Source organism: Rhopalosiphum maidis, chromosome 4 (genome assembly GCF_003676215.2).
Source record: "Rhopalosiphum maidis isolate BTI-1 chromosome 4, ASM367621v3, whole genome shotgun sequence".
Lineage (NCBI taxonomy): Eukaryota > Metazoa > Arthropoda > Insecta > Hemiptera > Aphididae > Rhopalosiphum > Rhopalosiphum maidis.
The window spans coordinates 52516928-52532985 of NC_040880.1; the positions used below are offsets into that span (position 1 = coordinate 52516928).

At 29.2% G+C, this 16058-nt stretch overlaps 1 pseudogene; it reads right to left on the reverse strand.

The window, feature by feature from the left end:
- Window positions 1–1218: 1218 nt before the first annotated feature.
- LOC113558196 lies at window positions 1219–14930 on the reverse strand (annotated as a pseudogene).
- Between the last annotated feature and the right edge of the window lie 1128 nt (window positions 14931–16058).

Sequence of the window (16058 nt, forward strand, 5' to 3'; positions counted from 1 at the left end):
ACAGATAACCGTGATAATATAACCGCTGTCTAACTTAAGAAAACGCGGTCTTTGGCATTCTTCTCCGTATCCACGAAGCCGTTTAATTTTTGATAAATACGTCTTCGCTTCGTCGTCTGTCAGTACGTATTAATTACGTAAAGAGCAGTTCTACTAAATTCCAACGAAATAAGTCTTTATTTTCAAGCTTCGTCATTTCCTGTTAGAAAGAACACATCGCACAGTTTCCCGAGGATTATACAAGGGTAGCACGCTAAGATAAGATGCACATCATGTCACATTATCCTTGTAGTATGCCTGTGTGCCTTGATTGAGGGAGAGAGTGTGGATTGGTTTGATGGATGTATCCATGGGTTTCCCGCCATTAGTTTGCTAAACTAAATTATAACAGTGATTTTATTATAATCTAAATGCACACCTAACCTTTTCGACATTTTTCCTAGATTAAATAGCATTTTTACGACCAAGTAAGTATTTTCAAAATTATTGACAGAAATAGAAAAAACTGTATATTTAACAAATTAAAAATAAAACTAGCAGTAATATCTGATTTCGCCGGAAAAAAATTAAAAACTTTAAAATAGGGCGTTTAATTTATATTGGTTTGAATGTACCACAGCCCACGGTCAAAACAGTTTCGGTGTACCTCGCTCTGTGGACAAGATCTCACAACGATGGAAATCCATCTGTAGCCTATATTATGATACGTATACCTATATATATTTAATTTGGATCTGTGCAGTCATAGAATTTAAAATTACATTGATTTAGCGCCTACTAATTAATATTTTTTGGCTAAAATGGACTTTACCACCCCATGCAAATTATTCGATTTTTTTTTTGTAACTTACTAATATTAACTGTGTAAGAACAATGGTGCAATCAGAATTTGTCAGTCAGACTTAGTTTCAAAGTTATAGCCTATGATAGTTAGCAGTTTTGCATTTTTTACGCGTGAGCGCAACGCTACGTTTCACGATTTTTTCTTTTTTTTCTCGAAACTTACGTTTATTAATGAGTATTATTTATTTTTACGCCTATAATGCCCTATATTGTTGTTGTTACTTACTTGCGTTAGTCACGCACGGTGCCAATCAAGTTAATTTTGAATTAATAAATATTAGTATTTATATAGATTAATATTAAAACACACAAATGCTTTTAATAATATAATGAGTTTATTAATATCTATTAATTATTTATTATATAATATAATATCTAAATGTAGGTTTCGTTTTCACTTACTTCATCCTCATTATCGTCACTATCATTAGTATCATTATCAGCGTATGCGGCTGTAATCGGGCTGTAAAGACTACCTCCAATTCTTAAAAATTCAGTAAATGGATCAATATTTAATGCCTTACATTGTTTTAAAAACATAAATTTTGAAAGGTATCCAGCTATAGATGTTTTTTTTTTTTTTTATTATATTGGGGCAGTGAATATTTTGCATGTCACCATAGTCCCTCAATCGTGTTAGTGTGTTGATTATTATCTGGATCTTTAAAGTTAATACTGTGATTAATTTTATATTCATACATATTTGTAAAATACATATTTTCCAGCAATCAGAAATTATTGTAGTATTTAGTAGAATCCAATCTTTAATAATTTTTAGTAAAGTTTCTTTATCCTTTTTTTAACTGGGACTAAAAAGCATCGATTAGTGCCCCGCTCAATGCTTCCAAATACCCACTGGCCTTTTACATGATGGCCTCTATGGTATTTACGTTTACCAAATTTGCTTTCATCAATTTCTACCTCAACAAATTCACCTCCTATTTTATTTTTCTTTAAAAGCATATGGTCAAAAGTAACCTCACGACAAAAATTAGCCCAATCAACCATCGTATGTCGACTTATGCTTAGTTCTTCCATAATGAACGTCCTAACATCTGATTGGTTTGTTTTATCCACAGATAAGTTAATAAAATAATTTTGGCAATTGATAATTGTGAATTTGAAAATAATGTGTTACTTCTTATGGAAACATCGTATTCATATCTATTCGATTTCTTATGTCGATCCGTGTATTTTTCACGGAATCTAGAAATATATGTAATACATACATAATATCACTATAGAAGTTCATATGTTAAATAATTTCATTCAATATGTGTATATCTAATTTACCTCCAAGAATATGCGTCTTTAACATGACTTCGTTCTACGAGTCGTAATTTATGCCCTCTAGGACATAAATAGTCACCTTCTCTTGGAACAAGACCCCAATTCTGAAGCTGCTTGACAATATTGGAATTGAGAAGATCACTTAACTCACAGTTAAAAATTTTAATTAAATTATATGTTTCCATGTTAAATAAAAAAAATCTAGTATTCAAACACGAAAGGTCAACTTTCCTAGAACACAGCATTTGGTGAAATGACATTTTATTTGTATATAATTAATATCAAGTTTCCCTAATAATATAATAATATAATCTAAAATCGTATTTTTAATATTAATTATTATCTAAAATCGTATTTATAATTAAATGATTATTCTAATTAAATTATTATTAGGTATAATGTGAGTATTTGGATACACCAAGTTAGGTTAGGTTATTAGGTTAGGTATTTCTACTTATGTAGACAAAGGAAGTGACAACTTGTACTAATTTAAATGTCAATGTTACGAGAGGTCCGGAGCACCTCGAGTTGTGCCTTGTGCAACCGAAGCCACTATACACTTATGTTACTTTTTATTTGACCACCGAGTCTGGCGTACGTAGCTGGTAGGCAAAAGGAGGTCCCTTAAGTTTGGTGATAGGAGTCGGTAGGCAAGGTAGCTACTATACTTGTTTTATTAAGATTAAGTTATTTTTTTAGGTCACTTACTGCCCCCCCACCACAGGTTAGCTATTTTAGTCCCGGGAGGTTTGTGGGCCGAGCCCCCATCTAACGAGAGGTCCGGAGGACCTCGAGTTTTGTGACCGCAGCCGGCAGGCGAAGGGAGTCACTAAAATAAATACTTATATTATTCATAATTCATAATGAAATTTAAGTATATAACTTAGTTAAGTTAAGATTATTCTCCTGACCAATAAATTCTGATTGCATCGCCATTCTTAACTCGTTAAATTTCATAAGTTTCCAAAAAAAAGAACATCAATATTCGTAATAGGCGCAGTAAACTATAGTGAGCGTGTATGCGTAAATAACGCAAAATTACTAACTTCCAAATGCCATAACTTCGAAACTAAATCCAACCGACAAATTTTGATTGAACTATTGTTTTTAAATAGTTACTAAGTTACTATAAGTAAGTTCAAAAAAAAAAAATCGAAAAATTTGCATAGGGTAGTAAAGTGCATTTGTTCCTATTTTTTTACTTAGTCTTTAGAGTGATTTTAATGAAATTGATTTGTCCGATTATCCCTAATAATGTCCTGGTAGTTTCGATGTATTTTTTACAGTAGCTTAAATACTCGTTCTGAATAGCGTAACTGACACTCGACATTTCACTGTTTTTTGATTTGTGGGTTTCTTTACGGCGTTAATGAATTAATAGTGTTTATGCATTTGGACCCCCTTACGTTTCATAGAACTAAAAGTGGTAAACAGTTAATTGTTGAATCATATTTTCATATTCATCATATTATTAATTAGAACCAGGTTTATTCTAAGGATTGAACTATCCAAAATTTGTTTATTCAAAGGTAACTTGACCGGTTACTGCAGGGATGGTGACGATGTAGTCGTCTTGAGCAACAGCTATGCAAAAAAAAGGTGTTTTACATTTAGGATAACAAATAATGTGTCCGATTTGTGTGGAGATTTTTGTATTACCAGTTTTCATTACTTGGTTTTAGTTTTCATATTTGTACACCGCACGAATATGGTGACTCGTATTTGGTAGTATCACAAAGAAATTTCTAATTAGATAGACATCATATTATCACCGGTATCATAGTATACCTATACATAATCTTATTGCGGATTAAGACGACGACATATACGTATCCGAGATGATATACAGTACTCTCAATGCGATCAGCATGGAATTGTGATTTTTAATTAGCTGTGAGGACTTAACTTGATAGCTTGATTTCATTGATTAATAACATGTTGACGTTCATTTCGTTGTATGTGCGTAGAGTTAATTTATTTTTTATTTTATGCCATTTGTGTTTTAGTACAATCTATGTAGAGGAGTGGAGGGTGAAGCGAGTTATTGTGGTTTGATAGGAGAATCACGAATACAATGGTACTAGTTATTACTAATCCAAAACTGTCTAAGGTAATTATAGAGATATCGGTAAATATTTGAACATTATCTATATTTATAGAGATTTTTGGTTGAATAATTGTTCAAGATATAATATGATTATCGTTTATCGCGATATTTCGAGACCAGGTTCGACGACCTTTGTACGCAATAAGCTCGGCAAGCTCAACCGTCGTCCTCTCCTCACTTAACTGTACGACAACCGTGAATATCCACCTACGCATGAAGTACTATCTGTTCTTCCGCGACCGTCGTACCAGACATCGCCTTTGTCGCGTGTGCGTGTTTTTTCGTTGTGGGCCATTTTGTGCCATTTTTTGTATCATTCGGCGTCGTTGACGTATGTTTTATTAAAAGCATTTGCGGACCTTTTAATTACTATTCAATATCTTGTCGTGCGGGATATCGCCGCTGTTGTGCGTTGTGCGTGGACGCATTACTCGTTTTTGGCCGTGTGAGTCGTTGATGTTTGGTACCGCGTATTAATTAATTGCCAGGTCGTTACGTCGTCTACGCTACTATTATTGTGTCGTTGTGCGAGACGTCATCATTACCTTTCGTTTCGTCCCTTTTCGAATCACAAATCCGTGAAGTACGTAAAAAATATCACACAAATTTGTGTGTCAATGATCTATCTAGCACCTGTCACCTAAAATAGAGTGATATCAGGTCCAATAATTAAGCGCAGCCAGTCTAGTGGTCACACTGTGAGGGACTCAGCTGTCGGCAGAAATTAGGAGTTTGGTATCGTTATTTTGTTTTTGTATACTATCCGTGATAACTGTGATATCGATCACGTTCAATATTATTGTTTCTTACCAAATTGTTAATTATTATAATATTTTACTGTTTCTTTTATTTTGGCACCCGTATTTATTTTTATTCATATTATTCATATTGTGTTTGTGTATTTTATACGACGAGTTTTATAATATATACTTGTAGCACGACGGTACATATAAATTAATTGGTTTGTTCACTTAAATATTGGTCACTCGCTCCTTGTACGATTGTTTATTTTATACTCTGAGTTTTCTTAACTTGCCATCCTAGGCCAACAGCCTTACGTGGGAGACTGGTGGTACAGTAGTTTTTTTTATTTAAGACGGTATTTACATAAGATCTTTAAATCGTATTTAATATGGTCACTGTCCTTTCATCCAATTCCAATACCGGTTACCATATTTTACGTCAAATACATTTATTTCAATTCCGTTCGATTACATCGTTTAAAATCAAATTCAAAATGCCCAGAATCTATAAATCACATCTCACCGACGTACTTACATGAATATACACTTGAGTTTCAAATAAAATACAATAAAATTTAATTTTTAGCAACATATAATATATATTATTACATATTAAAACATTTATTGATGGAAATAATCATTAAAACGGTTATCAAGGTGCAATAATAATATAATAACTATGTACTCGTACAATTCCCATTAATGTCACAAATAAGTTTAAGTCGAATAATATTGCACTTTGTTTAGTGGTCGATGAACGATGAACATACATTATACGGTTTCAAATTGCCTACCATAGGCCACCTTTTATTTTATCATAAACAATTGTTCTAGACGTCATACTATTTAGATACGAAGTACCTATGTCAAATATAAATAGTTTCTGTAACATTATTATTGTCACTTTAAGAGCAGTATAGCGTATGGTCGACGGTAGTCCGATTAAAGTCAAACTTTTATACGAATTCATAAAAGAAAGGTATAACAATAAGTATTATATATAACACCACACCTTGGTAAAGACAAATCAAAAAAGTTTTGGCACAATAAACTAAATACAACAAGGTGTACAATTTGCATTGAACGCTAGATGAAAGAAGAATATACGAACCTAAATATAGAATGTATAAGCCAAATAATGTATTATAGCGAAAATAATTCATGGTTTGAATTGTAAAATTCTGAATTTATTGTGTTATATTATATAGTATTTTAGTGCTAGAGAAATGTGTGGTTTTTTAATAAAAATAAAATTTACAAAGGTTTTAAGTGCTCTATACTTATATTTATTTTTTTTTATATACATTACTGTGGTTTTTTTCTATTTTAATGTACTTGAAAGTTTAATTTATCTTTTATCTGTCTATACTATTTTATGTCTTACTAACTTTGCCTACGGGCATAGGTGCAAATGACAATGGGCGTGGTCTATCCAGTCATATTATTATCCTGTGCTTTTGAAAACTTCTTAGAAATTGATTTACATATATTTTTCCATAGTTTTTATATTCTAAAACAAAACTGGTAATTTTAAAATGTTTTATCAAATAAACATGAATATTGTAACTCAAAAATCTTTTACTAAGTATAATGTAGCATTGCAGGGCTAATTTTTGCTTTGACATTTATATCTCAGAGGAATCTATTGTTTTTATTATTTTATTATAATTGATATCCCCTTTCCATTCAAAAATATTATACTCATCAACATCACCGGCACTTATGTATTATGTTTTGACTTTAGTCTTTAATATAAGTAAATCACAAGCAAAGCAATTTTTAGTAAATATATAATATTATGTGTTATTATTATCAAACCACGACGCAATAGTATTGCATTCTATTCACCTTATTTTCACTGTTTACGTTTCCATCAAAATATCAAGTATATATAATAATTAGTTAAAATCGTATTTATTTATTACACATGCGTGCTTCGAGCTGGATGTTGTTCGTATACATATATATATATATATATATATTACGAATAAGAATCACTTTCTAATCTCGTGAACACATGCTCCACGCACTGATAACATACATACATGTATATATATTATATATACATACATTTATACATACATATATACGTGAATACATATATACCGTGAGAATTCGCAATGAACAGTCCCAAGTGCTCCTGAGGGACACGATTTATTTCATCGTCACACATTGACAGCGGCAGTTACGTTAAAATATTAGCTCCGAAAACAGTTTACCGAAGTGCTTGCTCGATGCTATAACGCGTAATTCGTTCGTTGCACGCGACGTTGTTGATGATCTTTTCCAGTCCTAAAAACCGACTAGCCATATACGCCAAGTATTGTCAATATATATATATATATATACACGAACAAACGACGAGCTTCGCACGTATACAATATTGGTTTTCGAAAAATTTTACTCGACCACGGTGGTGTGTGATCGCGACAAGCTTAAAGGGCGCGCACTTGAGTGTGTGTATGTGTGAGACGAGTGTGTGTACGTGTACAACCCATAGTCATACATATATATATTTATATTGTAATAACTAATAATAGAAAACGCGAATCGTAAATCTAATAGATAACCCGAAAGTCGGTCACAAGTCCAACGACGTGCACAATATTGCCCTGGGATGAAATATCACGTATGATCGTGTTGTTATTATTATTATTAATAATAATAATAACGATTTTTTACTAGCAGCCGAACGGTTTATAATTTCTACCGTTTCAAACCGAAAAAAACACAATGTCGTCTTTAACTAATAAAATTATTTTGATTCTCAATCGTTGATAAGTTTCCAAACTGAAAAGCTGTGCACATTATTAAAACGATAACGTTTGATTGTTTGTTAGATACTTTTACTGATGCAATTTATAATCATAGAAGAATTTAAACTGGTATCCTTCGACTATTAAATGTGGTAAAAACTTGACGAACATTATGATAATTTCACTATATACGTGTTTACTGATTGGTGTATATTATATAAAAATATGTTCGCTTACAAATCTATATAATAAAGGTACACAATAATAATATTACGGCAGGTTAAGTAAAGTTGTCATTGGATTGCATAGATAGTGTTATACTTATTATATATTTTATTTCACGCAAAAATATAGTTTACTGTGCGCAAAGGGGATTTTACATTTTACCCGTTCACATAATAATATATATTATATATAGGAACCTCCGGTTACGCATTTATAGGGTATAGTACTATAGTACCCCAGGTACACATTTATTTAGTTATAAATGGTTCGACCGATTTTATAACACAGCGACTTCTTCCTCATTTAGTTGTGTGGAAATAGTAAAAATACAATAAAAATATATAGAGTTTTAAAATTATAATTGAAATAAAATAATTTATTATTTTATAAAATATTTAAATATTCTGCTGCCGATATCAATATTGACAATAATACATTGCGTTATCGTCCAACTATATATCTTAAAGTTACTCCATTGAGTACATATTTTTTAAGAAATTTATTACAAATATGTCAAAACGGTAGACTTATGCTAAAATCAAAACGATACATCATTGATTGGATAGAGATGTATTATACGTGTATACGATAGGTTCCGAATTCAGAATTATTCCATATAATCTCCCGATTTTTTTTTATACACAAAAACATAGTTGAAGAAAAGTATCGCTGATAGCTTTGGCGGGCGAGGTTGGGCCAGTCGTGGTATCGAAAACGAATAATGTTTGTTACAATTCGGCGTTTAATAAATACATATACAACCGACGAGCATAAAAGGACTATAAAACATACAATATATTACATCGGTCGTTATTATATATATAATAATATAATAATATTATTATGCGTTTGCGAATAAATTATGATGACTGTTCGCCCATTATTATTTCTTATATTATTGAATTATTGCGTCTATATAATATATAGACGCACACACTGCAGGCTGTCGGTTCTCGGTACCGAAATCGTTTTCTTATTCATAATCGATGCCTCGCACCCCGTACAATAATGTATAATACCGCGCGTGTTGGCGAAAATAATATATGATTATATAATATTATTACATAACATAACATATAATTTAGACGCGTTTGATGGACGGTGCATTATTATCGGAAGTAATTTCACATGTGTATTACACTGCTGGTGTTTGATTGGAGTCGACGTTTTCAGTAGTTTCGTCAGTTCAAATGGAACGCCGTGTATAATAATGAAAGCCGACGTACGAGTGACAACCTACCGAATCTGACCACAATATAATCATTCTGTTCTTGACGTACACCGTAATCGAGTTCGTGTGTATGTAAAAATAAATAAATAAAAATGTGAGTGAATGAATTATTTATGAGGTGAACCGGGAAAAATATTAGGAAGGTCCGAAAACAAGTGTCGCGCGCCAACTCAATCAATTTTACCGAGTCAACGATTTCTGATGACTAAATAGTATTCAGCTCAAAAAGTTGTAAGTGGATTGATATTGCAATAATAAGATGTAATATTATTCAACAGTAAAAATTACACGAGTTCGAGTTATACATAATACTTAATTAATATGACTTATCCCCATCCTGGCTGAATTTGGATGATTTTGGACCCCTAATATATCACTATAGTGCTATATATGTGCCCATTATCTAGGCCAACAACCATATAATTTACACATTCGTGGTGGTTTTTGAGAAAAAACGTATTTATTCTGGAAAATACATTAATTCTCAGAAAGAATAAATAATAAACCTGTGTACGTGCATAGTTTTTAGAGCATTTCTAAAAATTAACACTTATTGATTTATCAATGTGTTGTATAAATAAAACATAATGCAAATTTATATTATAGTTATTTGTTTATTTTACACAGTATTTTCCACTAGGCGTTTATATGATCGTCTAAAAACCAAATTGAAAAACAACGGTTTCTATTATTTTTTTTTTTTTTTTTGTAACTGAAATTTTAAAGTACCCACTTGATACTTTCCAAAATCACTTATAATATAATTATCTGTAAACAATAATATATTCAAAATATTTAGACTAATTATTTTAAACTAAATAGTTTAAATATCACGAATTTATTCATATCAATCTACGATACTAATTTATAAGCAATATGTTCGATAAAAATTGTTTTAACAAACCTAGTTAAAGCGTTTTATATATAATACAATTTAAACATGGGCAAAACCGCAGGTCATATTTCATAAATTCATAGTATTATAATAATGTTATAAAACCTACATTTATAAATTAGCTTAAGTGTATTTAAAAATATTTATTTTATATACGCATTTTTTTACTCTTAATAATCTCGAACGATTTATTAATCCATAAATGTAACAATGGTCGTAAAACGTTAAACGTAGTTATTATTAAGTATCGCGGAATTGTTGTTTGGACACCATATACCTGTTTACTGTTTTTTATTAATTAGCAATTAGCACACAGAAACGTATTTTGCTATACACAAAACGAAAAACGACCACAATAACTTCGACAAACATAAAGTGTACTGTTTAAATTACAATAATACTAATTGTTAAGTACTACTGATATCGACAATTTTCGTAAATTAAATTAATCATTAATACCTATTATAAATATGATTTAACAATGGCTTGTAGAATGTAGAGTTAAATGCATTAGTTTGTATTATAGAACAGTTCAAAAATTATATATATTAATAATTACATACATGAAATTGTATGTATAAATATTATCGTATCCATGGAGTTTTATTAACATCGAATTTAAAACTATTATTACATTATTTAAACAGTGTTATTATTTTCTAAAACATTCGTGATAGCAACATTTTTTTATTTGTCATTTAATGCGTTATTATTATTTTTTTTTTTTTAACACTTGGATGGTTTTTTTTTTATAGAAATTGTATTATGTATTATATATCTTAGATGCTTTACGTTATATATGATATATTATGGAAATAAGTACTACATATACCATATTGTTACTATATCAACAAATATTTGCTTGTTAATTCAACCTGTATATTTGTTAAATGCACTGGTATATTTTTCAGTCTGCGTCGCTAGTACATGATGAAGTTTATTTGTTAAACCGCGTTTACCTTTACAGCGTTTCCGTGTAAATATTATTTACCTGACTTAACCTAGGCTAAGTCTGTAAATGACGTCCTTTGTGATAGCTTCAATTTTATATACATAATACAATCTCTTTGTTGGCTTTCTAATCAGTGTTTGAAATCATTTATTAAACAGATGGATTTTTGATGAATTTAAAAACCGAATACGAAACGATTTATGTGAAAGACAGACAAAATGATATTGGTATCATAAATGAACATACACCGATCGTATTACAAAATCAGCTATATTTATAATTTAATTAACAAAACCAATCGTTTTATAATACCTATTGTTTGATCAAAGATTATATTTTACAAACAAAGTGAAATATGTGCCATGAACGCGATTTGGAATAATTATCAACCCATTATAATTATTAATATGAAAACTACATCCATAAATCATTATCGGCCAAATGAATATTTTTATATAATTTAATAATTTATCATATTATAAGACAATATTCTACATAAAATTTTAAATAAAATGTTTTCAAAGTATTTCAAAACATTATTTCATTTTTGAAAAATATATTATACTTATAATAATATATTAGCTTTACCTAAATTCTTGTTTGTAATTTTTACCGTGGTATATATTATTATAGTATTATACATTTTAGATTATACCTAGTTTTCAATTTGAAAATCATACTTAAGAATCAATTTTACATTTTGTGGTTATAAAATATTTAATTTTATTCTAAATTATGTAAATATACAATAAAGTAGATACCTATTATATCTATTTCTATTGTCATTATCATATTTATCGAACTGTGATCGATCAAAATCGATGTGATTAGGTTTAAACAATAATAAGAAAACATATTAATAAACATAATAAGAAAATGGCATGCTCAAATTAAAATAAATAGAAAACCAATTTTTAGATTCTGAACGAAGTGATTAATGTATTTTAAATTAATATTAGTAGTGAATGTAGTGTAGATCCCTCGTACTAAAAATATTGTTGCATTGTGTGAATTGGACCATATAATATACTATATAATCGGTAACCACTATCTAGGTATACAGAGCGAAAAAGTCAAAGTACTTACCAAAAGTCAAAACGGAAATGTCCGCTTTTACGACTTTGTGACTCCCCTCTATTCTTTATCAGAAACGATTATTTATTTGTGTTTTTTTTCTTCAAAATCACACTACTCCTTTCCAATTTCTACTATATTTATATTATAATATATAACAGTATATATTTATACAGTTTATATTTAGTCATGTTTTGGTTTTTTCCCCTCCACGTGTCTAAACGAGAGATTTTTGGCGATAATGAAATCGAGACTTTTAACTTTCATAATAAAATGGCGTCGATTATATGCCGTGATAGGGGAAACTTTCGGTTTTCTACTAAACGAGCAACACCGAGTGGGGGATAAGAGGAAGAAACAAATGTTACTAAATACTTTCCTCTCCCTCGCGTGCGCCTTTTTCTTTTGCTCTACATTGCGCTTGCGTAGACTCATTTATATTATTATATATATATATATATATATATATATATATATATATTATATATATATATATTATATATCCGCTATACGCACTACATTGCACTGCACTACACTACACTAAACTACACTGCATTGCTCTACACTACACTGTCATGGACAGCGTCTGGGAAACGTGTCACTGACGATTAAGTTTGGCAATATACGGATTGCGTACTCGGCGGTGGCGTCGGTTTTGATACACGCGGGGCAACAGATGTCCCACCGCATTCAGTTTGATCGCGTTTCGCGTGCAGCCGCGAAAACTTCTTAATGAAATTTTCATAATAAACGGGGTCCCCAGTGTTTTTTACTGGTATGGAGGGTGGAAAAGACCTTTGGAACAACGAAAACTTAAAAAATAATAATAATATACAAATATATATATATGAAATGAAATACGCGCACCCTCGCTTTCACCGTTCGTCATAAATATACAAAGTACATATTATAAAATATTGTTCAAAATAATATATCGTATAAAATCCGGTTACAGTTAATTAGTTTTTAGTCGAAGATTGAACGTAATCGATTGAGCTGAAGTTAAGTTCTTTTTTTATTGGAATAACCCTGGTTATTGAAATACGGTTATAATTTATAATGCCGGAAACTTAGTTACACGCGGTGATATGTTAATGGGAAAATATTATGACTTAGATAGTTAGATGTATTAATTTTTTGATGTAAAGGTATGATTCAATAAGGTAAGATATATGTGTCATATAATGGTTGTTACACAATATTTTCTTTTAAATTTAAAGTTAGTTTTGAACAAATAAAATATTTATAACTATTATAATATGGTGAATCAATCCACCAATCGCAGTGCACTTTAAAAGTATCACAATATAATTTTAAAGCATTATTCTGTTATCATTTGTTTTTACAAACACTAAGTATAATTTTTAGACAAAACTGTTAGCTTGAAATAGATTTTAATTTGAAAAAATAACGTTGGGTAGATACATCGATATTTGAAAATATATTCATATATAAAAGAATAATGGGAACATATTAATAATTAATATGTATCTTATGTACTTATATAAATTAATGTTTTACTAATAGTGTATATTTATTATTTTTTAAATTAATTTCATTTTTTAGTTTGAAAACTTCCTTAAATAGCTATTAGCTGTTCAATTATACTAAAACTGTTACTCTAATAATAAATTCCTAAAAATAGTTTTTTATAAAATGAAATATATTTTTTTTATGAATAAATTCATAAATATAATGATAAAAAAAATTGATTATTTTTAAATCTTTATTAAAATATGTACTGATAAATATTATTAATTTTTTTTGAGACGCTTATCATTTTTTGAATAACAAGAATAACTATTCGAATATTTATATTGGATTTAAAACTACATGGTTTTTATTTAAAAAATATATATATGTTTGTGTACTTCTCAAAATACGAAAAAAGAATGTTTTTCTTTAATATGTCTATAACAAACCTGTCCACACCAGCTGTGCAGTATGATTTGTACAAAATCTAGTTAGGTGCAAAAAAAAATAATAATAAATCCGCAAAAGATATAACCACGGGGAATCTATGAAATTTAAATCTCACATTCTTTTAAGATACTTTAGAAATTAGAAAACATATAAACAATTTTATATTATTCTGCTGTGATTTTATTATTTTGGTAAATATAAAAATATACTTCTTATATTTTTATAATAATAATAATTAATTAATAAACAAAAAATAAAATATTATTAATTATAAATTCAGATTGATATGAACATTTTTAATTTCATTAACAATAGGTACATACGAACTATTCATGTAATAACAATTAAATATATAATTTAAATACCTATTACTTGTAAATAACTTATAAGTGCCTACTACATCAGTATTAAATAAGTATAGTATAAGAAAGGCACAAATTATAAATTATGAATTGTGGTAGCTGAAAATATCAACCAATTATATTGGTCATACTCAATAATAAATTAAGTTTATATAAAACTTTAAAATCTCAAACTCATAATTGATAGTATTGTCTCATTAAAAAATCATAAAATAGGTGTACTTCACCAATCACAGACAGAAAAACAGACAGAATATTATCACATATTAAACGAAACTGATTATAATCATTATAATGTTATAAAATATAGTTTAAGATGATCTAGAATCTAGATTAATATTATTATATGTTTTAAATTGTTATTATTTATAAAAAAGTGTATATTACAGTACCTATATTTTATTATTTTTATTTGTTTACTTAATTTGTATTATTTGAATTCATATATATTTAAATTATCCCTAGGATTTCTGAAATTAAAATTAAAAGGTTTTTAAAATTAGAAGAGGAATTCCACTTACCTTGTCATCTCAATTTTAACCAATGAATTTATATTATAAAATAGCATACGTATAAATATTTATATAAGCATAAGTATTATTATAATATCAGCCGTTATATTCAAAACAAAATATTTTATAAATTTAAAAAAAATTCTAAATTACCTACATATAAATTATAATTATTAATCATTGATTATGCGCATGTGTGGTAAAATGGTAAAATACAAAAAATTCGTGTTGCAAACAAAATCATACATTGTATCATACATACACCATCGCCTTAAAGAAAACTGGTCCAAAGACATTTTATCTTAAAAGTCTAAAAACTAGTTTTCCGATATTCAATTTCTAAATGATCTCTTTTTAACGGTATTCATAATACGCAGTATACCTATATTAAGTTGTTATTTTTATTGTTATTGTACAAGTAGTTGTATTAATTTATTTATAACATCGTAATAAAGACATATATTAGCGATTCGTAATATTATTTAGACGTATATATTTTGACAATAAGTTTTTGTCAGTGTACGACACGTATAGTATTGGTATGTCTCGGGGCGTTATAATATATAGACTGATTTTTTAACGATTTAACAGCAGAAAACTCATTATTTTGCAATATAAATTTAAAAAAATGGGAATTGTAATTTAAAAATTTAAAAAAAATATAACGATAGAACATGGTATGATTTGAAAAGTAAAAGTATAATCGTAGATTTTTATATATTTGAAAAATTTAAAATACGTTACTATATTTTTCGAAATGAATATTTTACGTTAAACCCTTCATTCGTTAGGACTGTATGTAGCTATGCCGTTCATCATCGTTTTCGGTTGTTTCGAGGGAGAATAAAAAAATACATCATTAGCTGCTGTGTTTCGTGTGTCCAGCGGCGATCGTGTGTTATTAAATTTCAAATCAGCCACTACTGACGAACGACAGGCACGCGGGAGGGAATCTTAGCCTCAGCGCAGCCCCTTTTATTATTTGTTTTTAAGAGTAAAATCAATTTCGACGTCGAAATTGGCGGCTGCTACAGTGGTTCGTCTAGCGTGTGCCACAGGATAGATGTGTGCGTTTCCGCTCGTGCGGCGCCAGTCTCGACACACGACTCTGAAGCTTTTATAATCGTGTAAACACAAGTTTTCGT